Consider the following 25681-nt stretch of genomic DNA (forward strand, 5'->3'; position numbering starts at 1 on the left):
GTCCTGTTGTAAGTCTAATTGCTGATCTTCTGTGATTAACTAACCAGTTAACTTTAGGTATATTCCATTGTCCAGAAAATAAACACAGAGATTACAGTCTTGTACAATAAAATCCGTTTATTGTTTTGGTGTGTTCTCGGGCGGTTTTATGGAGGGGCACTTTGATGCTACCAGTTCTCAACAACATCCTACCACAAGTGAGCCTATTTTAAAAACAGTATTAGATTTGCTTTAATTCCAGCGCTTTTCATCTCTTTGTGCTTATACTTTAAATTCCGTAGCGAAGCACGGGTATTCAGCTAGTATACTATGGGTGGATTTCAATTGTTTGAAAAGTCGGTTGGGTGTCTGTTTTTCCCCTGTCTATTAGAGAGGAAAAAACAGACACCCAACTGCCTTTTCAAATAACTGAATACCCCCCATATGTGATACACTTGGAACGGATACTTGGTACGGCATGTGATTTTGGTGGGTTCACATTTTCTGTTATGCTCAGGGACTGTTGTTGACTAATTCTGCATATGTTTATATACCTAAATACAGTAGGCAATGATAAATAACAAGCTGGCTATCGCCTAAATGTGTGCATTAGTAAGTAAGCACTTTAGAGGGGAAAAAAACACAAATCTAAACATTCACATACACAGAATGCAAGATTACAAATGAATAAAAACAAAGACAGGGGAAATACATTCAACTGAAATATAAACTTAATTTAGATATTATTGTAACCATATAATAAATATAAACTACTATATACAAACCTCTCTAGCTAGGAGGCTTCTTCTTATAATCAATTTGATGTAAGTAATTTTAAATAATTAGAATGATTTATGGAACATATTTATCATAGTAGCCTTAAAATGACGAGTTTTATTTCCAATAATGTGTGATGCTGTTCTCTCTATTGAACTTTTTACTGGAGAATTGGGGGGTGGGTTTAATTTTTTTTTTAGCATTTATAAATCACATGATAGAAAACCTACTATGTGAAAGAGTCAGGGGTAAATGTAAAAGCCTGCGTGTTGCGGGCATCAGCAAGATCCCAGTAAGTTTGCCCGAAGTTTTAAAGGGGCAATTAATTAGAAGGCAAAACCAGGTTGGTTTGGCCTTTTAAATAACCAAAGTAGGAATGAATATATGTTCATTCCAACTTTGGTTATGCTGTTGCTGGTGAGATTATTTGATTTTCACTGAGGTCTTGACAAAGTTCTGGCAGGACTGAAACGTTGGTTGGTTGATTGATTGATTGATATGGAATATGAAAATTCATTTGACTGATACTCATTAAAGCAAGAACTATATATATTAAGTCTGGTGAGTGTCCATGGTGTCCTCTGTTTGATATATACTGTAAATATTTGGACTGTAGTCATTCAGTTCTTGATGGAGCACATTATCATATTAAGGGCGGAATGTATCGCCGCCCATCGAAGCAATGTTGATCGCTTATGTACTAACATATGCGATCAATATTGCAATGCGGTGACGAAGGCCCCCCCCCCCCCGTGATACCAGTGAGGTGGTGTGAGGGGGGTCTCTGTCACCTCCCTGGGCTCTTCATCTGCTCCCCTGCTGGGAAGCAGGAACCAGGCTGTCCCCGGTACCTCCTCCTCCCCCCTGCAGCCGGAAGGACCTCCGGCTGCGTTGCTAGGGGGAGGAGGAGATTACCTTCCATGTCCAGGCTTCCTGGAGGAAGTTATGCCGGGGGGAGGGGGGTCGGCGTCTGCGGCGGGGGGCGGTGGAGGCGGCAGGTGGAGACGGCCAGCGATAAGCCCATAGGCTTCTATAGGGTATTGCCATCCATAGATGATGATACCCTGTGCTGCGAAAACGCGTTGGTCGGGTGTTTGTACATATGAAAAATGCGATAAAACCCCCCAAAATGGGGGTTTTATCGCATTTTCCCTTTAGCACATCCCGCACCATGTGAGATGAGAGTTTCTGTTTTTTTATTTAATATGGCTGTGCCTGTATGGTTATTCTAGGCTTGAGTGCCGCACCATTTTCAGCCTTCTCTACATGACTTGAAAGAACATCGGCCCGGGTGAAGTTAGAGTATGTATGCTTAGAATGCCAGTCCAGTATTTAAGTATTATTTTATAATAATTATATTGTGCCAGTTGTCTGTATTGTAAAATAGGGACAAAGGGGGTCATTCCGAGTTGATAGCTCGCTAGCAACTTTTTTGCAGTGCTGCAATCAGGTTAAATCTTGGCAAAACTGCACATGCATATGTACCGTAATGTGCAGGCGCGTTGTACAGGTACACTGAAGAGAGATTTTTGTTGGTACCGCACTGGATTAAAAAAGTTTGGCAAAAGGGGACTTTATTTTATACTACCCCTGAAATCCAACGATGTTTGAATGTGTAAAAGATACCTATCAGGGTATCTGTGAAAAAACAATAATTTTATGTTGGTGGTGCTCCCAGAGTCAGTTACGTAACTATGCAGAGGAAGAGAAAAGGAAAGACTCTTTGTTGGGGCACACTTAATGTAAAATGTAAAATATAACTTTTATTTGTGAATTTATAAAATCTTTGATACATATAAACATTAAGATATCACCTCCACATTCAATGTAATGAGAAATCTTAGATAATTATCTTTTACTAATCAAGTCAATCAGATAATTTTCAATGAAATGCATCTGAGGTGAAAATATTGGGAGGCATAAGAATTCCACAGTGGATATCCAAAAAACAGATGCACAAGTATACTAATCAAGACTGAAATAGTCCAATTATGTGCTATCTGTTGTTACCATCTCCTGGTAAGAGGAATAGGCGTGTCTAGATCTATAAGTCAGATAAGAAAAGGTACTTAGAGATAATATCACAAGGAATGATAGAGATGGCAGAATCAAGGGCTTCTCCTGCACTTCTGCTTTTTATCCAGGGCAAAGGATTGGTTTTACTGCACCTGATATTCCCTAGCGGTCTCCCATCTAGGTACTGATCAGGCTTAACACTGCTTAGCTTCCAAGATCAAACGAGATTGGGCGTGCCCAGTGAAATGTGGCAATAATTATCCAATAGGAAAAATGAGAGAGTGTGGTTAATGACAAAGCCAAAGATAGAGGTACTTCTGCTGTCCAATGATTTTTGCACAGGTACTCTGTTACGGTAGCATTGCAGAGAATGGTTTGACAGGCAATTGGATGAGAGAGTACCGAAATAAAAGGGATGTGTAGTAAAAAATAATAAGTTGAGGACCCTGCCTTCTGCTGTCCAATGTCATATAATGTGATTTATAGCGGACAATGGATGAGAGAGGTGGGTTGACTCAGCTTATTGAAATGAAAGGTCATAGAATGAAATTCAGAAAAAAAGGATGGAGTATCAGGAGAGGTAGATTGTATATTCAAATTGTATTATTTCATCAGACAATGTTTGAAAAAACAAAGATAATCTTGCATGGTCAAGCACTAAGATATCATAGGTTTGTATTGTTGATATAATATTAGGTCAGACAGTGTTTAGAGATGCACAGATAATCTTGCATAGTCAAGCATATATCAATCTAAGATGTATTGGCTAATTCAGATTCCAAAAACCTGTTCAGTAGAAGAAAGTAATTCATAAATTCAAACTTATGTCCAGATTCTGTGCAAGAATGTGCTATTTATGTTGTAGGTTGTACACTGCAGATCATGCAAATGATATAACTGCAACCTACTAAATTCAAAGAGTCCTGCATAGGTGTATACAAATATTGGTTTATCTGTTCCACACAGATAAGTCCTATTAGCCTAGGCATAGGCTGTGCAAGGTATTCAAAGTAGAAATAAGTATGATTTTGACAACAACCAGGTTTCCATATAAGAAAGTGAAAATCAAAATAAACATGTGATAAAGTAGACTCTATTGATCTATAATAAGTTTGACTAAGAGATTTAAACATCAAAATGTCCTACAAATGAAGAGCCCAAGTGGGCATATACAATACCAGGAGATGACAATAAGTGTGCTGAGCTGTGCACAGCTCAGCTCCACATAATCATAGACGGCCGTTTCACCATAAGAATGGCTTGTTCACTGTGTCTATGCACCTGGAAAGTGCTGTTTTTATCCCTAAATGGGGCCGGGAATGTGTAGTTATCAGGTACAGGTACAGAGAGGATCGGTGCTGGGCGATGGATTTAATGAAGATTCCATTCGCACAGCCGATCGCAAGGTGATTGACAGAAAGAGGGTGTTTGTGGGTGTCAACTGACCGTTTTCTGGGAGTGTTTGCAGGGCGGGTGTCTGATGTCAATTCCAGGACCAAAAAGACTGAAGTGATCGCAGCGGCTGAGTAAGTCCAGAGCTACTCAGAAACTGCAAAAAAAAGTTTTTGTGCGTCGGCTGCAAAAGCATTCGCACACTTGCAAAGCGAAAATACCCCCCCCCCCCCCATAGACGGTGACTATCTGATCGCAGCGCTGCAAAAAGTTGCTAGCGTGCGATCAACTCGGAATGACCCCCAATTTTAGAGACAAAATTTCCAATTACTAATCCTTAACATCTGTGATGTTTTCTAAAAATTGGGGACAGTTGGTATTTATGACATTGTGTTCTGCATTCCAGCTGGTTTCCCTCAATACTGCCTGATTTGACTGATTTTCATAATATACATTAGAGGACTGAGTACAGGAGCATATTCATTATCCTTAAAATGTTCGCCCGCAGACACAGCCGGGTGCCAGGTGCGGGGGGTATGCAGCTTCAGAGGGGAAAGTTATGCCTTCTCAAAAAGCCCAGGTTTTTTGGGAAGTGATAATTTTCTCAGGGTGGCATGATGAATCATGGAAAAAAATGTGAAAGAATACAATGAGAATTAAAAACTAAAAATTCTCATTGCACAATTTTTTCATGATGAATATGCTCCTAAGGGGTCTATTTACTAAGCCTTGGATGGAGATAAAGCCAATCAGCAACTACCTTGCATGTCACAGACTGCATTTGAAAATGACAGTTAGGACCACAAATCTCTATGGTAATATTTTCTTTTAAAGGTTTACCTGGTGAATATAGTTAATGCATGTCCCTTGCTTCTGTTGTGTAGACAGTACTGAACAGTGTTTTTATTCAATATGCTGAACAATGAATTATTTTCAGCAATTCTTTTCAGCTGCCTCCTAAATCTACATTCTCACTCTGTTATATTGTAGGTTTTACAATTTATAGTTAATAGAATGTTGAAACACGCGGAAGGTGCATTAGTCACTCTGACTCTACATATGTTTTCCTAACTGGTCTGTTACATATCCCCATGGAATTAATGACTGTGTCCATTTTAATTTTATAAACCGACAATAATAGGGTGATTTTGCAGAACACTAAAACAGGTCTGACTAACACACTTGACCTATATTTTAGACATAAAAATAGATAATAATGCACATGCTGCAGATCTCATGGTGAAAAGTGTGTGCAAAAATCTCCTTACTTGTACTACTTACAAAATGCTGCCAGGTTTATCTCTCTCTCTCTCTCTCTCTCTCTCTCTCTTTATCTATCTATGGGGGTAATTCCAAGTTGATCGCAGCAGGATTTTTGTTAGCAATTGGGCAAAACCATGTGCACTGCAGGGGAGGCAGATATAACATGTGCAGAGAGAGTTAGATTTGGGTGTGGTGTGTTCAATCTGCAATCTAATTTGCAGTGTAAAAATAAAGCAGCCAGTATTTACCCTGCACAGAAATAAAATAACCCACCCAAATCTAACTCTCTCTACACATGTTATATCTGCCTCCCCTGCAGTGCACATGGTTTTGCCCAATTGCTATCAAAAATCCTGCTGCGATCAACTTGGAATTACCCCCAATGTTATATATGCTTTGAGGAAAAAGCCCTATCAGTCTTGATATAGAGGGAATAAGATGGACAGGTGGAACAGTTCATACATTAAAACAGTGGGGGAGAGGACAGAATATATAGTATAGTTTAGTTTAGTATAGTATAGTCTATAAAGTTGCCCCCAGCTTCTAATGATCATTTATAGAATGTACTAGATAAGTGGTAGATAGAATCTGATTGGGTGTGTGGGCAATTTCTCCACTTGCCCTCCTAAGTTCAAGTACGTTGCCCACCAAAGTTTAAGTACCTGACCAGTGGCGGAATTTGCAGTGGTGGACCCAGGTGCAAATATATGCTCTGGCCCCTCCTCCGCCCTACAGGGAGAAGCAGTGGGTGTCTGGGGAGAAGTAGTGGGTGACATCAGCAGGGGCTGTGGGTGACAGCAGCCCGGGACGTGGGTGACAGCGGCAGAGGCTGTGGGTGACAGCATGGGGGCCAAGGGTGATGGAGAGGCAGATGGTGACTGGGGAGTTAGTGGGTGACAGGTAGAGGTGTCTGGAAGTGATAGCGGGTGACAGGGAGATGTAGCTGGGTGATTGAGGAGGCAATTGGTGATGGGGACAGGCAGAGGGTGGTAGGTGGGGGCTGGGGAGTCAGTGGGTGACAAAGAGGTAGAGGGGGAAGGGAAAATCAGTGGGTGGGAGAAAGAAGTAATAGGTGGCAGATGAGAGGCAGACAAGGAGAGGCAGTGGGTGACTGGAAAGTCAGTGGGTGACAGGGAGAGACAGAGAGTGACGGGGAAAGGCAAAGGGTTATGGGACAGGCAGAGAGTGACAAGTGATGACTGGGGAGTCAATGGGTGACAGAGAGATAGAGGGTAACAGGGAGAAGGATGCAGGGAGAGGCAGTGGGTGTTTGGGGAGTCAGTGGGTGAGAGGAAGAGGCAGAAGGATGACAGAGGAAGGCAGAGTGTGATAGTGAGAGGTTGTGGGTGACAGCGAGAGAGGCGGTGTGTGACGAAGAGGCAGGTAGTGACAGGTAGAGGTGGCTGGGAGAGGTGAAAGTAAAAGGCTGTGGGTGACTAGAAGGCAGTGGGTGACAGAGGGCAGGCAGAGAGTGACAATAAGATAGTGGGTGATGGGGAGAGGCATATGGTGAGTAGGGAAGGCAGAGAGTGAAAGCAAAAAGCAGAGGGTGACTGGGAAGAAGCAGTGGGAAACTGGGGAGATGCTGTGGGTGACAACAACAGTGTTCTCCAAAGAATTTGGCTGGCCGGCATTATAAGGTCGGGGGGAAGGGAAACGGGGTGGGGGTGTTAAAGTGTGCACTCTGTAGTAGAGGTAGACCTGATGTCTGCGGTGGCATCATGTCTCAGAGGCCCCTGGGGGCCATTTTTACCTTTACAAATGTGATTGGTATCTTAGGGGGGCATCAGCATGTCGGCTCATTAGCAGCCTTGGTCACACACTGTGTGTGCTGCTGCATGTGTGAGTGTGAGAACTGGAATACAGCCTGCTTTAGCTAGTACAGAGCGGCACTCCCTCCTGGGGCTGCACTGGTAGAGAGGTTGCAGAATTATTTACTTACTTCAGGGGCCACTTCCGCTGGCTCTGCAGGCAGGAGCAGAGCTGTTCCTTCTGTCACCCTTGCCGCCGTTACCCCATCCTCCTCAGCACTCATGAAGTCCGTGTCATTCATGAGGCAGAGAGAAGTTGGGGAGAGATGACACGCGGAAGCCCTCATTGTACCACCTCCTGACCTCCACTGGCCAGAATGCATACCCACTCCTCTACTGGCTGCACAAGGAGCAGCTTGGCGGCTTAATGAGTCTGTGTGACTCATTATAAACCTGCAGGCTGTGGGCCCCTAAATAGCGGCAGGCCTGATGCAATGCACCGGTTGCACTGCTGCAAGTTCCGCCACTGTATCTGACTAATAGCTGGGCAATAGTGTCTGTAAGGAACCGTTTCTGTGCAGGAACACCCAGCATATAATTAAATACCATATATTCACCCAGTAACAAGATCTCTTTAAAAAAGACTTAAAACTATTGACATTTTATTCTAAATGTTATCTAATGTTAGTCTGAAAACACCACAAAATGAAAGAGGGGTAGAGAATAAGGGAAAGAAAAGGGGAAAAAGTTTGGTGTAGGTGATGTGTAGATCACACACAGGCTTGTGTATGACATCCCGGCGTCCATAAGACCGACTGTGGCATCCCGATGGTGAGAATCCCGACAGGAGCTAGGTAAGTATACATACCTTTCCCCAATGCCTCCCTAAACCTCCCTTTACGCAGCCTAAACATAACCTTTTGCCCTCGCAGCCTAACCCTAACCTTCCCCAGTGGTGCCTATACCTAACCACCCCCCCACCCCCACGCCCATCTTCCCACAGCCTAAACCTAACCCTCCCTTTCCTGGAGCCTAACCCTCCCACTGCAGCCTAAACCTAACCTCCTCACCCCTCTGTGCGGCTTACCTGTCCGCAGCCCCTTGTTTGAGATCCCGGCAGGCAGGATTCCAGTGCCGGGATTGTGATCCTTGTCGGCGTGCTGGTGCTGGGATTCCTGCTAAGGTATTTCGCCTGCCAGGATCCCAACCGCCAGAATCTTGACCGGATTTCCCCATACAAACATCAAGCACAATAGTATAGCATGTATAGCGGGTGCGAGTGTATTCCTGTTTCGGCCAAGGGCATAGCTACCATAGGTGCAGGCAGTGCAGCTTCTATGGGGCCCGGAGCTGAGTGGGGCCCACCTTCCCTGTCAAAGTTACATGTGTTATATTCATTTTTCGCCATTGGGTGGTACAAAGGGATCCATTCAAACTTTTTCCTTGAGTCCTGTAATATATCTAGGTATGCCCCTGGACTTGCTCATTGTAGTGTGGCGTAAAATGAACTGGAGGGAATTTTAATGTTATAGAATATGAACCGGGGCACTGTAATGAGGCACAATATGAATGGGGAGCGCTATATATTATAATGTGAATTGGGGTATTGTGCGGCATAATGTGTACTGGCAGCTCTGAAATATGACATAGCGTGAACTTAAGCACTTCTACGATTCATAAAAGAAAGTAGGGCACTACTATGGGGCATAACATTAAATAAGTGTCTACTATGGTTCAGAAAATGAACTAGGCCACTATTATAGGGCATAAAATTAACAACTGCTGCAGAGAAGCATTGAGACAGGGGCCCCTTCAAAATGTTGCTATGGGGCCCACAAAGTTCTGGCTACGCCCCTGGCTCCGGCTATCCTGGGAACCGCAGTACACATTGCGGCACCAGACTAAAAGGACACATCTGTACATTACTTGCTTTTCCTCCTAGGTGCAATATGCAGGAGCAAAATGGTTCCCATTATCTAATTTGTATAATTTTATCCCACCTCTAGAAAAAAATACTCTTACTTTTGCTGAGTAATTCTATCCACCTCTAGTGAAAACTTAGGTCCTAATTCATAGTTTTCCTACAGCGGGAAGACTGTGCAAGTGCAAGACCTGTTTTGTGCATGTGTAGAACAGAACCTGTGTTGTTGCATGCAGTAGCCCATAAGCCGCATATCTGTTTTTGGGGGCGGGGAGGGAGAGCTGCTTAACAGGATTCCTGAAAAAAAGAGGGGGTGATGTTTTTTGGGCGTGCCGAGGCCAGTGTCTACTGGCTCCGGAAGCCTGAACAGCCTGGCCATCCTGAGTAACCTCACAGTTACTCTAATGACCAGTGTACACGCAGAGTGATCTGATGCTGCATCTTTGGGTGCAGCAGCGGATCACAAAAGCATGCAAGAGGCATCGATATACTAAAGACGCAGCTGCTGAGCATCAGTGTCCATCTCTGAATCAGGTACTGTACTTAGGGGCATATTTATCACAATCCGCATCTCAGATGTCGATGGGATATGATAAATTCGCCCCAATCCGCAAAGCAATAATAGAATACATCACAACGAGCACAGCGATCCGACTGCCATCCAGGATCACCGATCACTGGTTTCTGGGTGCAAGTATTTTTTATTATTATTATTATTATTATTATTATTATTAAAAAAAATTTACGCAGTAATCAGTCTGTGTGTCTGTCACACACAGCCACAGCTCCTACCGAGAGGCCAGGAAATCTCTGTATTCCACCGTAGATCCTGACCTTGGCACTACCCTAAAACGGAGTCCATTGCTGCCCCCCAAACAGCTGCAGACTATCAATCCCTTGACGTCTGCAGCTGTTCTGTTCATGTTGCACATGCGTTGCACGGGTGCACATACAAAGTACGGATCCTGCACATGCGCAAAGTACCGAACATCGGTATTTTACAAAATCAGAAGCACCAGTGTAGGGACCTCAATCAGACCCAGTGTACATCCACCAGTTAAATACACACATTTCATTATGGCACATCAATTCTACTATTGTTTAAAGGTGGACAGCTTTGCCTGAGCAGCTCCTAAATAAATACAGGCTGGACTTGGACTCACCCCTATTCTGTATATAGGTACTTTATGTTGTGTCTGAGTTTTTTACTTTAGTAAATGGGGAAGGAAGGGGGATGTGAGGGACTGCTATCTATTCATATTGATTTGGCACCGGTCAACTTAAAGTTCTAGCTCACAGGTTACAACAAATGTATATTTATTTTTTTCTCATGAATGCAGTAGAAAGTTAAATAACTACCACTGGAAATCAATTATATTATTAATTTGTGTTATGACCTAAATGAAAATTAAAAAAAAATTGTATAGGCTTGTTTAAAGGGATTTTCTGTGTTCCTTGTGTCTCATACAGGAGAATGTAGATGCTGTAAAGTGATAAAATGTGCACACTGAGCAGACTTAAGTAGTCATGTCGCCAGTTTGCATACTCTTTGTCAGATTGTTGACCCTATTTGGACCTTATCACTCCAAAATTATGCCATATGTGATCAGATAATAATTAATATATTAGAATATGACTGATTATATTAAATCCACACATTGCGAGTGAGGCAAAATATTTCTCATTTGTATACAATGGTCAATTTAGTTAAAATAACATCAGTTAAAAGCAGCATGACTGTTCAGTGATGACAGCGTAATCACACAGACCAAGAGTAGGTCACACTTCCAATTCTTCATGTCAAACACTTCAACTGAAAGTGGCATTTAATCCTTCCAAAATTATACAAACCCCCTATAGATCTGAGATGATGAGGTGCTTATTTAGACAGGCAACATGGTCTATGAGCTTTTCATACCCATCAATTCAGAGGCGGAACTTGTGAGTGGTGGGCCCAGGTACAAAAATATATTTTGAGCCCCCCTCCTCCTCCCCAACCCAAGATCAAAATATGCCACATGGCAATGGCTGACAGGGAGAGGCAGAGGGTGATAGTTTAAGGCAGGGGGAGGCAGACGTTAACATAGCAAGGCAGAGGGTGACAACCTAAGGCAAGGGGAGGCAGAGGGTGAAAGCTTAAGGCAGGGAGAGGCAGAGGGTGACAGGGAGAGGCAATTATTGACAGGGTAATGGTGACAGGGAGAGGCAGTGAGGGACATGCACAATGTCCTTCGCGGATCCGAGTACAGGGGACATATATTGTACCTTGGTGGGGGCAGGAACACAGCTGCCTCTGCTCTGTCTGTGACAGGGACCCCTGCCTCATGTGCTTTCCTCAGTTTGGCAATCAGTCAGGAAGACTCTGACAGTGCCAGCTACACCTGTTGTGAGCTGCCTTTAATTCACAGAATAAATGTACATCTGTCTGCTAATGAGAGGCAGTATGTGTTAGGCGCGGCGGTCTTCAGCCGTGCCCTGACTAAGCAGCGGTCACGGCCGCCGCGCCTCTCTCCTTCCCTGTCCCCCGCACGGCGCCTAGCAACGCCAGGACGCTGTGTGCACGATAGCCGCCGGGTCCCTGGCAACGCAGGACGCCGTGCGTGCAGGGCCGCCGGGTGCATAGCAACGGGGACGCCACAGGTGGACCGCGTTCCCCGTTGCTAAGAATACTTAATTAGGTTGCTCGTGCAGCAGGGCAGCTGCACGGCAACTAGTAATTAGGGTCTGGGGGCTGGTCCTGCTGGCCCTCCTGTTATTGGCCAGCAGGGCCTTTTTATGTGAGCCAGCACACTGCAGCCCCGCCGGTGATAGCTTCTTGTATGCTGTTCCTGGCTTGCATAACTCTGTTCCTGTCAGCCGTGTTTGGTGGATCTTGCTCCCTGCCCTTTGGTACTTTGGAGGTCCGAAGCCGGTCCTGGGAATCCTTCTAGTCCTTGCGAACCTGTTTGTCATCTTGGGTTCTCACACGGTTTCGTGAGTAGCGGCTTCTGCCGCGTGTTGCGGCCTATGCCGCTTAGTGTTTACTTTACTGTGAATTGGTGCATTTGCGGAGGTTTCCGCTTTCACTGTCCTCCCCGGAACTCGGCGGTGCCGTGTAGGGGAGTGGATAGTGGTTTCTTTGTAGTTCTTTTTCCTTTGGCGGCGTGCCGCACATACGTTTAGTTTTTAGGTAGTTTTTATAGCCCCTAGCGTGGTTGTTTCAGTTAGAGGTCCCCTTGTTATTACCCTGTCTCAGTTCACGCCTTGTCTCTCTTTAAGACCTGAGGGGGCATCGGAGTTGGGCAGACCTAATCCGCCCTTCAAACGCGGCTGCCATAGGCCCAAGAAACCATAGTCGTTCAGGCGTGAATTGATAACACGGGTAAGACAACGGAGGTAGGGTGCTAGGGGCTATTTCCTTCCCATTTCCCAATCCCAGCATTCCATCTTGGTGCTCAGGACTCACTACATAAGATCTCCCCTGTCCTGAGCATCAGGATCGTAACATTATCACCGGCCTACATAAAAAAAAAAAAAAAAAAAAGGGGCTTAATTTTTTCCGTTGTATTGGTGGGCCTAGAAATTCGGCCTCATGAATCCGGCAGGTTTAGGGCCAAACCCCAGTCAGCTTTTGGTTAACCAAATGCAGTAATTAACTCAGATGGTTCAGGACCTTACTCTTCGGGTGAGATCGCAGGAAGATCTTTTGCGAGCCTCCCCGAGTATGGTTCCAGAACCAAAGATGCATTTACCTGACCGTTTTTCGGGTAACCGAAAGGATTTTTTTTAATTTTAAGGAAGCTTGTAAGCTTTATTTTCGTTTAAGGCCCCGTTCCTCTGGTACTGAGTCTCAGCGGGTCGGGATTGTGATGTCTCTACTTCAGGGTGATCCACAGACCTGGGCGTTTGGGCTAAGAGCGGATGATGCTGCTTTGTTATCAGTAGATGCCTTTTTTAAATCCTTAGGCCTCTTATATGACAACCCAGATAGAGAAGCATCAGCTGAGAGTCACCTGCGTGCCCTTAAGCAAGGCAAAAATCCAGCAGAGGTGTATTGTACCGAATTTCGCCGTTGGTCGAACGACTGTGGCTGGAATGACCCGGACCTGCGCAGTCAGTTTCGCCTCGGACTGTCGGAAGTGATTAAAGACAGTCTCCTTCAGTACCCCGCTCCTGAGACTCTAGACAAACTCATGGAGCTCGCTATTAAAATTGATCGTCGTCTCCGAGAGCGGAGGGCTGAAAGAGGAACAACTTTTAGGCCTAATCCATGTGTATATACTTTTCCTGAGGACGTCGAGGAGCCCATGCAAGTGGGTCTCTCCCAGCTGTCCCCAGAGGAAAGAACCAGAAGGTTAAGTTCTGGTCTTTGTTTGTATTGTGGTGGTAAGGGACATATCGCACGTAACTGCCCGAACAAGCCGGGAAACGCTCTGACCAAGTGAATTGTGAGGGGGTTCACTTGGGTCTGCAGTTAATCTCCTCTAATAATTCTCTATTAGTTCCGGTAAAGATTTCCTTTGGCAGCCTCAGTTCGTTGGTGTCGGCCTTCGTCGACAGTGGAGCTGCAGGAAATTTTATGGATTTAGCTTGGGCTAAGGCTTTAGGCGTTCCACTGATACCCTTAGATAGACGTATCACCATGCACGGCTTGGATGGGGGTCCGCTTTCCAAGGGGGTTATTACTCACCGCACACCTCCAGTATTGCTGACAGTGGGGGCCCTACATTCAGAAGAAATAGAATTTTACCTTACACATTGTCCGGCAGTTCCAGTAGTTTTGGGTCACCCCTGGCTTGCCTTTCATAATCCCACCATAGATTGGCGGTCTGGGGAGATTTCCCAATGGGGTCCTTTTTGTGTTAAGGAGTGTATTTCCCATCCTGTCCGGGTTGCGGCAGTTACCCCAGAACTTATTCCTCTGGAATATCAGGATTTTGCTGATGTGTTCTCCAAGGTTAATGCGGACGTTCTGCCTCCCCATCGGTCCTATGACTGCGCTATAGATTTAGTTCCCGGGGCCACTTTACCTAAGGGGAGATTATATGCCCTCTCCGGGCCAGAAACCAGGGCTATGGATAATTATATCCAGGAAAGCCTGAAAAAAGGCTTCATTAGGCCTTCGAAATCTCCTTTGAGTGCAGGATTCTTTTTTGTTGAGAAAAAAGATGGGTCGCTCAGACCATGTATTGATTTTCGGGCTCTGAATAATATTTCTGTTAAAAACACCTACCCTTTGCCTTTGATTTCAGTACTTTTTGATCAGTTACGCTCTGCCGTTATCTTCGCAAAAATCGATCTTAGAGGAGCTTACAATCTCATCCGAATAAGATCTGGGGATGAGTGGAAGACGGCTTTCAGCACACAGTCGGGTCATTATGAATACCTGGTGATGCCCTTTGGGCTGTCAAATGCTCCTGCGGTATTTCAAGACCTCATCAATGATGTTCTTCGTGACTTTCTTGGAAAGTTCGTTGTCGTTTATGTAGACGACATTTTGATTTATTCTGAGTCTATGGAACAACATATTACCCATGTGCGTCTGGTTCTTCAAAAACTACGGGAGAATCATTTATACGCAAAACTAGAGAAATGTGATTTTCACATCACGGAAGTGTCCTTCTTGGGGTATATTATTTCTCCCCAGGGATTTTTCATGGAACCGAAAAAACTCCAGGCCATCCTTAATTGGGCGCAACCCACAAATTTAAAAGCAATTCAGCGCTTTTTAGGGTTTGCAAACTATTATAGGCGGTTCATTCATACCTTTTCTGATTTGGTCGCTCCTATAGTAGCATTGACTAAAAAAGGAGCGGACCCTTCCAATTGGTCGCCTGCAGCCGAGTCTGCCTTTCGGGCCTTAAAACAGGCCTTTGTCTCGGCTCCTGTTCTCAGGCACCCTAACCCGGAGCTCCCCTTTATAGTTGAGGTAGATGCCTCAGAGGTTGGAGTGGGGGCTATCCTATCTCAGGAAGATCCGGAGTCTCAGGAATTACACCCTTGTGCCTTCATGTCCAGGAAATTCTCCTCCGCAGAATCCAACTATGACGTTGGTAATCGAGAATTACTGGCAGTTAAATGGGCTTTCGAGGAGTGGAGGCATTGGCTGGAGGGAGCTAGGCATACTATTACAGTGTTTACTGACCATAAGAACCTGCAGTATATTGAGTCAGCTAAACGGCTTAATGCTCGGCAGGCACGTTGGGCATTGTTTTTTACTCGTTTCAGGTTTATTATCACCTTCAGGCCCGGTTCCAAAAATACTAAAGCTGATGCCCTGTCACGTTGTTTTCTTCCGGTTCACAATAACCATCCTGCTACTACCCCCATAGTTCCATCATCTGTCATCCGGGCAGGCCTCACATAGGATTTATTTACTCAGTTAGTCCAGCTTTAACAGCAGGCTCCTAAACCGACTCCTGCTGATCGTCTCTTTGTCCCTGAATTTCTGAGAGGCACTGTTTTAGCTGAGTTTCATGACAACAAAGTCTCTGGTCATCCAGGTATCACTAAGACCTTGGAGTTAGTCTCCCGCTCGATGTGGTGGCCTAGTCTTTCTAAAGATGTAAGGGAATTTGTCCATTCCTGTCAGGTTTGTGCACGGCATAAGGTTCCTCGTTCATTGCCGATCGGGCAACTCGTACCTTTAGCCGTTCCTCTCAGGCCATGGTCACATATATCCATGGATTTCGTGGTGGACCTTCCTCTTTCAGCCGGATTTCGAGTAATTTGGGTGGTAGTAGATCGTTTTAGTAAGATGGCTCATTTCATTGCTCTTCCCCGATTACCCTCTGCTCAAGGGTTGGCAGTCTTGTTTCTCCGTCATGTGTTCAGGCTCCATGGGTTGCCCAGGGATATTGTCTCTGATCAGGGTCCGCAATTCATTGCTCGTTTCTGGAAACGTTTTTGTGCCTCATTAAATATGAAACTCTCTTTAACATCTAGGTACCATCCACAATCTTACGGACAAACCGAACGAGTTAACCAGTCATTAAAACAGTATTTACGGTTGTATTCGGCCAAACTCCAGAATGATTGGTCTGAATTTCTTCCGTTAGCCGAATTTGCTTATAATAACTCTTGTCATTCTTCCACCAAGGAGTCCCCATTCTTTTCAGTCTTTGGCTTTCATCCTAGAGCCAACTCTTTTTTTCCTCATTCTCCAGTCTCCTCGTTGACCTTAACCTCCCATCTCAGAACAATTTGGAGAAAGGTGCACCTTGCCTTGAGAAAAGCTGCCTTCCGAGAAAATAAATTTTCTGATAGGCTCCGACGTCCTTGCACTTTTAAGGTGGGAGATAAGGTATGGTTGTCAACTCGCAACATCAAGCTCCGACAACCTTCGGCTAGATTGGGACCCAAATTTATTGGACCATTCCTTATCATTAAGAAGGTCAACCCAGTTGCTTTTCGGCTACACTTGCCGAGATCTCTCAAAATTGGCAATACTTTTCACTGTTCTCTTTTGAAACAGTATTTTTCTTCCAGGAGATTTCCTCGGAGGACTTCCCAGGGTAGATCTCCGGTGGATGTTCAGGGGCAACAAGAGTTCTTGGTGGAGAAGGTTTTAGATTCTAAGCTTTCTCGGGGTCGGCTCTATTTTTTGGTCCACTGGAAAGGTTATGGCCCTGAAGAAAGATCTTGGGTGTTGGATAAAGATTTACATGCTCCCAAGCTGAAGAGGATTTTCTTTCAGGAGTTTCCTCAGAAACCTGGCTCTAGGGGTTCTTTAACCCCTCCTCAAGGGGGGGGAGGGGGTACTGTTAGGCGCGGTGGTCTTCGGCCGTGCCCTGACTGAGCAGCGGTCACGGCCGTCGCGCCTCTCTCCTTCCCTGTCCCCCGCACGGCGCCTAGCAACGCCAGGACGCCGTGCGCACGATAGCCGCCGGGTCCCTGGCAACGCAGGACGCCGTGCGTGCAGGGCCGCCGGGTGCATAACAACGGGGACGCCACAGGTGGACCGCATTCCCCGTTGCTAAGAATACTTAATTAGGTTGCTCGTGCAGCAGGGCAGCTGCACGGCAACTAGTAATTAGGGTCTGGGGGCTGGTCCTGCTGGCCCTCCTGTTATTGGCCAGCAGGGCCTTTTTATGTGAGCCAGCACACTGCAGCCCCGCCGGTGATAGCTTCTTGTATGCTGTTCCTGCCTTGCAGAACTCTGTTCCTGTCAGCCGTGTTTGGTGGATCTTGCTCCCTGCCCTTTGGTACTTTGGAGGTCCGAAGCCGGTCCTGGGAATCCTTCTAGTCCTTGCGAACCTGTTTGTCATCTGGGGTTCTCGCCCGGTTTTGTGAGTAGCGGCTTCTGCCGCGTGTTGCGGCCTATGCCGCTTAGTGTTTACTTTACTGTGAATTGGTGCATTTGCGGAGGTTTCCGCTTTCACTGTCCTCCCCGGAACTCGGCGGTGCCGTGTAGGGGAGTGGACAGTGGTTTCTTTGTAGTTCTTTTTCCTTTGGCGGCGTGCCGCACATACGTTTAGTTTTTAGGTAGTTTATAGCCCCTAGCGTGGTTGTTTCAGTTAGAGGTCCCCTTGTTATTACCCTGTCTCAGTTCACGCCTTGTCTCTCTTTAAGACCTGAGGGGGCATCGGAGTTGGGCAGACCTAATCCGCCCTTCAAACGCGGCTGCCATGGGCCCAAGAAACCATAGTCGTTCAGGCGTGAATTGATAACACGGGTAAGACAACGGAGGTAGGGTGCTAGGGGCTATTTCCTTCCCATTTCCCAATCCCAACATTCCGTCTTGGTGCTCAGGACTCACTACATAAGATCTCCCTTGTCCTGAGCATCAGGATCGTAACAGTATGTAGCTGTGATCATCAGCGCTGTTAGGTGGCATGACTCCTTTATCAGTCTGGCACACACAAGGTCAAACGTGCCTCTCTAAGGTAAGGAGCAGGCCCCTCAGGCAGTAGGGCCCACCCTGCTCTTTGCACTGAGCCATTCATCGGACATTGCTCAAATTGGTCTGCAGAGAGTGCCAGGGGATAACTCATAGCGGTCTGGGCAGCAGTCAGACCCTCAGTCCTCAGGGGCCCTGATACAATGCACCTGCTGCACCATTGGCATTTCCGCCTCTGCAGTAGTTCTAATAGAGATATCTGGGGTCTTCTCTACCCCAGCTGTGTTTCCTACAAGGGTACATACCATTAAAGTTTTAGTTAGCCACAAAATGAACCGCTAATACAGCTCCTACTTCAATGAAGGGCCTTATTCAGATTGGATTGCAAAATTTGAGAATCGCAATCCGGCTGAATGTAAATGACTGTGCATGCGCAGCGTTCGCAATGCGCATGCGTGGGAGGAACTAGCGGCAGAAATTGATTATGATTGCAATGCAGTCACTGTTTGACTGACAGGAAGCAGGAGTTTCTGGGTGGAAACCTGCCGTTTTCTGGGTGTGTCTGAAAATGTGCCCAGGCGTTTTTAAGGAGGGCCTCTGACGTCAGCGTTGACCACTTCCAGCCTCTAGCGTCGCTAAAATTGTGGACGACCTTGCCTGGCACAGATGGGAAAAATCTTCGATGTTCCGGTAATTGCGTATGGTTTTGCGATCAGAACAAACATTGCGATGCAGTCACAATTTCTGCAATGGGCGTTTTTTCTCTATTTCTGGGCTGCAACTATTTTTTGCAGAAATTGCAATCCTTGCTGAATGAGGTCCACAGAGTCTCGGGCTTTCTTTTGAGAAGAAGACATGCCCTGCAAAGAATTTAAACTAAGGGAGTAATTTTCTCTTCTCTTTCTACAAGGAATTAAATGGACAGAACTCATTTATGACCTGCAGAACTTTTATTTCTTTGACTCCTTCAAGTCATATAATTTCACATATCAACAAGGCATTGGGGGTCCTTACGACCCGATCGCAGTGTGCTTTCGCTCACACAGCTGCGACCGGGTCACGACTGCGCGTGCGCGGGGGGCCGTAATGCACACGCACGTTGTTGCCCGGCGACGGCAACGTCGAAGGGAACGAAGAAAGTGATCGCAGCGGAGATCGCTTGAAGATAGACAGGCGGTGGGCGTTACTGGGCGCCAACACAGCGTTCGGAACAGTTTTCTGGGAGTGGTAAGAAAAACGCAGGTGTGTTTGAAGAAACGCAGGCGTGTCCAAGATGGGTGTTTGACGTCAGAGCCAGGACCGAACAGGATGAAAACGTTGCAGCTGGTAAGTATGTCTAGACCTACTTAGAAACTGCACACATTTAGCAGAGCTGAACTTGCTATGGGAAAAAACCCACCCACACAGGCGGAGTATAGTTGATTGCATGGGCTGCAAAAAGCAGCTTCGTGCGATCAACTCGTAATCAGGCCCATTGACTTAGGGAGTTATTCAGGTTTGTTAGCAAACCAAAAAAGCAAACTAATGGGCAAAACCATGTTGCACTGCAGGTGGGGCAGATGTAACGTGCAGAGAGAGTTAGATTTGATTTATATTGTTTGTGTGCAGGGTAAATACTGCCTGCTTTATTCTTACACTTTACAAATTTAGATTTCGGTTTGAACATACCCCACCCAAATCTAACTCTCTCTGCATATGTTACATCTGCCGCGCATGCAGTGCAACATGGCTTTGCTCTTTAGCATGCATTTTTGTTTTGCTAACAAACCTAAATAAGGCCCTTAGTACACATTGATATGAGAATAAAACAACATCACAGCTTAAGTTAAGATTTCATTTCCAATATTTTAGGAATGCGAAATGGAATATACAAGTCTCACAGTTTTTGTATTTTCATTTAAGTGTTTTCTATCAGCTGTTGTTACAACATTTTGCAATATTTGGTATAATTCTGAATCTGCAATTAGATTGATCCAGTTTGAGAAGGTGAGCCTCTTTTCTAGTTGTATGATCTTTGCAACCCTCTGATGTCCACTACAACTATTAGGCTCCCATAGGACATACCTGCTATTACTTCATCTTTGTATCAGCTTGCTCCCTGTCTGACATCATACACTTGATTGAAGGGGGCTATATGCTGTACAGCAGGGGTGGGGAAACTTTTATCTACTAAGGGCCATTTGGATATTTATAAAATCCTTCGGGGGGGCCATACAAAAATTATCAACTTAAAAGTTAGCCTGCCCCCCAGTAATTATGCCCCAGTAGATATGCCCCAGTAGATATGTCCCCAGTAGTTATGCCCCTTAGTGGTACTATGTGCGTGCGCCAAAAAATGGGTGTGGCCAATTAAAATGGGACGTGATACACATATGCCCCCAATAGTGCAGTGCCAGGTACACATATGCCGCCACAGTCCCAGATACACAAATGCCCCACAGTGCCAGATACACATTGCCCCAGAGTGCCAGATATATATTACCCCACAGTGCCAGATACATATTACCCCACACATGCCGCCCACCCCACTGTGCTGCTCACCGCTGCTGTGCATATGTGTGTCAGGGGAGGAGAGTGCTGCATGCGCCTCTCCTGCCCCTTAGTGCTCAGTCCGGCGGTGGCGTGTCTCAGCTGTCAGGGGCCAGGCAGGGAGGAAAGCACAGCTATGTAGAGGCGGTGGCGTGTAGGACCTCAAAAAAGTTGCCGGTTCATGAGCCAATCATAGCTCGTGGACTGGCAGCAGCAGCTACTGATTGGCTGCCGGTCCGTGAGCTCTGATTGGCTCACAATCCTACACGCCGCTGCCGCCGAACATAGCTGCGCTCTCCTCCCTGCCCTGACAGCTGAGACACGTCGCCGCCAGACTGAGCACAAAGGGGCAGGAGAGACGCATGCTGCGCTCTCCTCCCCTGAAACACAGCAGCGGGCTGGAGGTTACCCACCCCTGCTGTACAAATTCCGTGCCTGTTCTGTTTGTGGGGCCCTTGTTAATATGCGTGGTCTCTTTCTACTCCATATAGAGCCTCTCGTATGTTTTCAAGTGTTTGCTGTTCTTGATGCTAGTTGTTAATGGAATTCCGTGAATGTGAGTGTGACCTCTCTTTTTCCAAGTATATATATATACCCTCTGCTTGTCCTTGATCAGTAAAGAAAATAAGTTTATGCAAAAAAAAGGACAAAGGGAGACCAGGGATCCCTCTTCACAATGTGAATTGCTTACATTTTTGTAGTCCACCTCTGACATTGCATTTCCTTGCCAGTGAATCATCCATCACCAGCACCAGCAGATGATATGCAATCCAGTGGGACATTCTTTTTCTCTTGCCAATTCTGTAGTTATACCAGAGACCTCGGTGCAATCCTTCACAGCTTGGACTCAGTACCCACCAAAAAGGATCAAGAGCAGAGGCTCCAGGACAGGAAGATCACTGAAATTTATGTGGTTCATTCAGACATTGACCATATTGCTCATCAGCTCATAATATTGGAAAAAACCAATGAAGCATGTCACTCCTGACTCAAAGAGTAACTACATCACATCATCAAGTTCAAGAGATTAGATGATTAAACAGTAGACTGGATAACCTTGACAACCGTGTTTAGACACAATGGGGCTGGATGTAATGGCTTTGCGAGACGGCTGGAGCGCCAAGACTCCGGCCAAACTTGTACATTTTTTTTAAAGCAGAAAATGTTTACAAGGCAAAACCTGGTTGGTTTTGCCTTGTAAACGTTTGCTGTTTAAAAAAATGTACAAGTACGGCCGGAGTCTTGGAGTTCCAGCCGTCTCGCAAGCCATGACATCTGGCCCAATATCTGAATCCATGGTATTCTGGATGATATTCCCCTGATATGGATTGTGAATTTCTGCCTATATGCAAATTCCACTACAAAGCCCTTCCCTGCTGTACATATGTGTATATGAATGTTCAAGGACTGTGAGGCCCACTTTTGGCTTACATAGACACTGAAATACCACTTGGTGCCTCTTTAGATGCCACCATTGGTTGCACCATCAGAACATAAACCAGCCCAATGGCAGGTGCAGATTTAACATCTAAGCATCACCTCCAAAGTGATCGATTGACTGTCTGAGCATGTAAACACTTCAGTAATACACCTGAGACACTCCCATAACAAGCCCATAAGATGGACCATCTCCACGCATCTCTTTAGCCACCTCCCAGTCACCACCCAGGAATGGCCAGCACTTTTTCAAGACTTTTATGATACAGTGCGTCTCATTTGCAGCAGCACCTTTGTGCGTACACTATGTAATGCACACCAAACAAGTATTTAGGGATTTCCATGCATGCGTGGTAGCAAGAAAAATGATCAACCCCCGTGAACTCTGAATCAGGACCATAATTATTAGATCTTCCAGCACTCGTCTTGGCATACTCTGTAGCAGAGGAAGCTCCTGTGTGCTTCAACTGTTAAACTTTGAAACTGTAACATCAAGTACCACTGAGCATTCCCTTACAGCCTTATAGTACTCCATAATGGCATATCTGCTTCTCCAAGAGTCCAAGATCCTCAACCAGTCTTGTGGCATGTTGGACATTCCTGTGATTAGTCTTCCTGAGTGATGATAAGAATAGTTGGTTGTTATTTTTTTTGTCACTCTCTTTTACTGACTTTTTAGGAGGTGGTTTATTGGTCTTCATGGCCTTGTTAATATCAGATCTCATAATTGATGCTAATATTTCTGTTGTTGCTTATGTATATGCTCATATTTTGCATGGAATGTTGTCCACAACAAGCAGATGTTTTCTTTGTCCACACACACCATCCAATTTACAGATGTCTATGACCCTTTTTTGCTGCATTCCTTTCCCCTTTATATAATGGACGTTTGTCAATATGTTGGATATGTATTTCTTTTTTTCTCTTATTTTTTGTACCCTTGGTTTTACTTTTCACTCAATTCCTCTTCGGGTCAGACTGGTATTGCCTTCTGTCTATTCTCCTTCCACATCGCTCTGTCTTGCTTCCTGTTTCAGATGCTGTGGTGCTGGGGTGATGGGTAGTTGTGCCATGTTCCAGCTTCTTAACAACCCATGACTCCTACTAAAGAGGTACTGAAATTTCTATTGATTAATTGTAGGGGACTTGAATTAGTGGAGAAACATCAGGTCTAAAGCTTCCGCCGATCTAACAGGCAAGGAATAGTGAGAGACCCAGAGATTTGTCAATTACTATTACCCCCAGGCAGAGGAGGATTTACCACAAGGCAACTGCTCAGGGGGCCCTGCTGGTCCCAGGGGCCCACTGACAAGGCTGTATAAAAGGCACTTCTGGCAGACCATGCGCTTCACCGAAATTGTGTGAGAGCTGGGCTGCTGAATACTCCCAGCAGGCTGACAGTGATTAGACAGCTGTTGGATGCTGGCTCCAGCGCATGCCTGGGTCTCCAGCCTGCAGTACGGTGCGTGTGACCAGGGCCGGATGAAGCCTTTGAGGGGCCTGGGGCACTTAAGAAGAGGGAGCACCCGGAGATGCGGGTATATTAGATTGTGCATACCTCCCAACATGACCCATTCCAGGAGGGACAAAATGCTCTACATGGATTTCCCTCTTAATAAATGATTGGCACCACCTGTGTTAATTAATAAGATAGGTACAGTATTTCCACACAGAAGAGGAGGAGAAGCTGAGATCCCTGAGTCACTTATACCTCTCTTCCCCCTCCCATCCCCACTCTTTTTGGGAAGCTCTGTCGGTAGTTACTGAAACCTGTGTTTCTGTCTGCACTTCATACGGTCCTTCTCACATTCTGGCTGCCTGGTTCTGATGCTGCACAAGAGAGAGAGCTAGTGATGTCAGTGTGCACTGGCAGGGGGCCCCCCTGACAGAGGGGGTCCCGGGGTACAGTATCCCATGCACCCCACCCCTAATCTGGCTATGCATGTCACCCGTCATGACACGTGTGTGTGTGACGTCAGATGCTTAGATAGAGGAGCCGGGATGTGCACATGAGGTCTTCCAGTGTACTTTATTACAGTATATTTTATTTTATATAACATCCACCTACATCAAATTCCAATCAGGCCGGAATGGGGGGTGAGGATGGGGGGTGGACAGTGTTATTTTAAGTACAGTTTCTAACACCCGCCTGCTATAATCATGGCTGGGGAAGAGGCACACACTGACTGGTGATATATCAATATGCTATAATACTCTATTTTAAGTACTACCGTGTATGAGAGATGCCTGCCACAGTCAGTGGGGCACTCTTATATAATCCATATAATCAATATAGTCACACTGACTGAGAGGTGTAATAATGTGTATTATAAGGGACAGGGGACCTACTAGGCTGCTGCAATCAGTAATAAGGGGAAAGACACTCATATATAATGTAATTGGGTGTAATAATAAGTATTATAGGGTATGGGTGTCTGCATTATATGTCATTGCCCGCTAAGCCCCCCTCCCCCCCTCCCCACACACACACTGATTGTAGCACATCCCCCATCCGCTGTTAGCAGGTTCCCCATCCCTTATAATATCCATTATTGCACCCCTGAGTGACTGTATTGACTATATATCAGTGTCTTTAGTGTGATTCCATTATACGAGGTCTTACAATTAAGTTAGTGAACTCGCCACCGTGCAGTAGTGGATTTATCACTATATAACCAAAGCAGCCGCAAGGGCCTGGCAGGTCCCAGGGGGCTTGCCAAAAGATCATGGAGTCGGGAAGGCATTTTTGATTTCCGCTGAAAATGTCCGAGTGCTGGACTGGCTGAATAATCCCGGCAGGCTGTCAGTGACTAGGTAGCTGCCAGTTGCCTGCACCTGCCTGTGCACACTGCCTACAGTGTGCTTTTAAGGGCAGCACGAACGGTTTACTGGTTAGCATTACTGCCTTGCAACACTCAGCTTATGGGTTCATTTCCCACCATGGCCCTAACTGTGTGGAGTTTGTATATTCTCTCTGTACTTGCATGGGTTTCCTCCGTGTACTTCGGTTTCCTCCCACAATTAAAAAAACAAACTGATAGGTTAATTGGTTCCCAACAAAATTAACCCTAGTGTGAATGTATACATGTGGTAGGGAATATAGATTGTAAGCTCCACTGGGGCAGGGACTGATGTGAATGGCCAATGGCCGCACTGCAGAATATGTGTGCGCTATAGAAATATCTGGTAATAGATAATAATAAATACACTAGTACAATTACCATCCACCTGCTATAATCGTCGGGGGGCAGATTGGGCAGCATACACTGACTGGGGGGAGGCATAATGAGCAGGTACCTGTCTGGTATAATTAGGGGGTGGGGGGGGCACATTGAGGATTTTTGAGGAAGGGGACCCCAAATCGGTGAATTGCTTAAATCTTCCTTTCCCCTAGGTTTTTCTCAGAGTAACTCTGGCCATAAAGCAAAGAGTGTATTCATAGTTCTGTCTCACCATTAGCTTGGTTCATACTTGAAGTTGTAGTTTGTCAAGGAAGGGAAAAAATTGTTAAGTAGCATTACACTTTGATTAATGTGTGTGTCCCAAATCAATGTTGACGGCAATTACTGCTGAATACCTTGGACAATCTTACAGATCTTCAGCAGGGCATTACCACCATGGAAGGGGACTCCTCCACGGTCTCTTTTAGGCTTCCTTCTAGGGACCTTCGGAGCCTAAAGTGCTTGCTCCATGTACGTCAACTGGTACACACTTGTAGATTACAACACCTAGTGGATAATATGTTCTATATTTTACTCTAACCGCTACCGACCTTACTCCAGAATAGACATACAAAGA

At 45.6% G+C, this 25681-nt stretch overlaps 1 protein-coding gene and 1 pseudogene across 1 annotated transcript in view; one reads left to right on the forward strand and one right to left on the reverse strand.

Moving 5' to 3' along the window:
• The window catches only part of TLK1 (tousled like kinase 1), a 706650-nt gene that overhangs the window by 44846 nt on the left and 636123 nt on the right, over positions 1 to 25681 (forward strand). The gene's annotated exons all lie outside the window — the stretch shown is intronic.
• On the reverse strand, positions 2913 to 3031 carry LOC134946450 (5S ribosomal RNA; annotated as a pseudogene).

Source organism: Pseudophryne corroboree, chromosome 7 (genome assembly GCF_028390025.1).
Source record: "Pseudophryne corroboree isolate aPseCor3 chromosome 7, aPseCor3.hap2, whole genome shotgun sequence".
NCBI lineage: Eukaryota > Metazoa > Chordata > Amphibia > Anura > Myobatrachidae > Pseudophryne > Pseudophryne corroboree.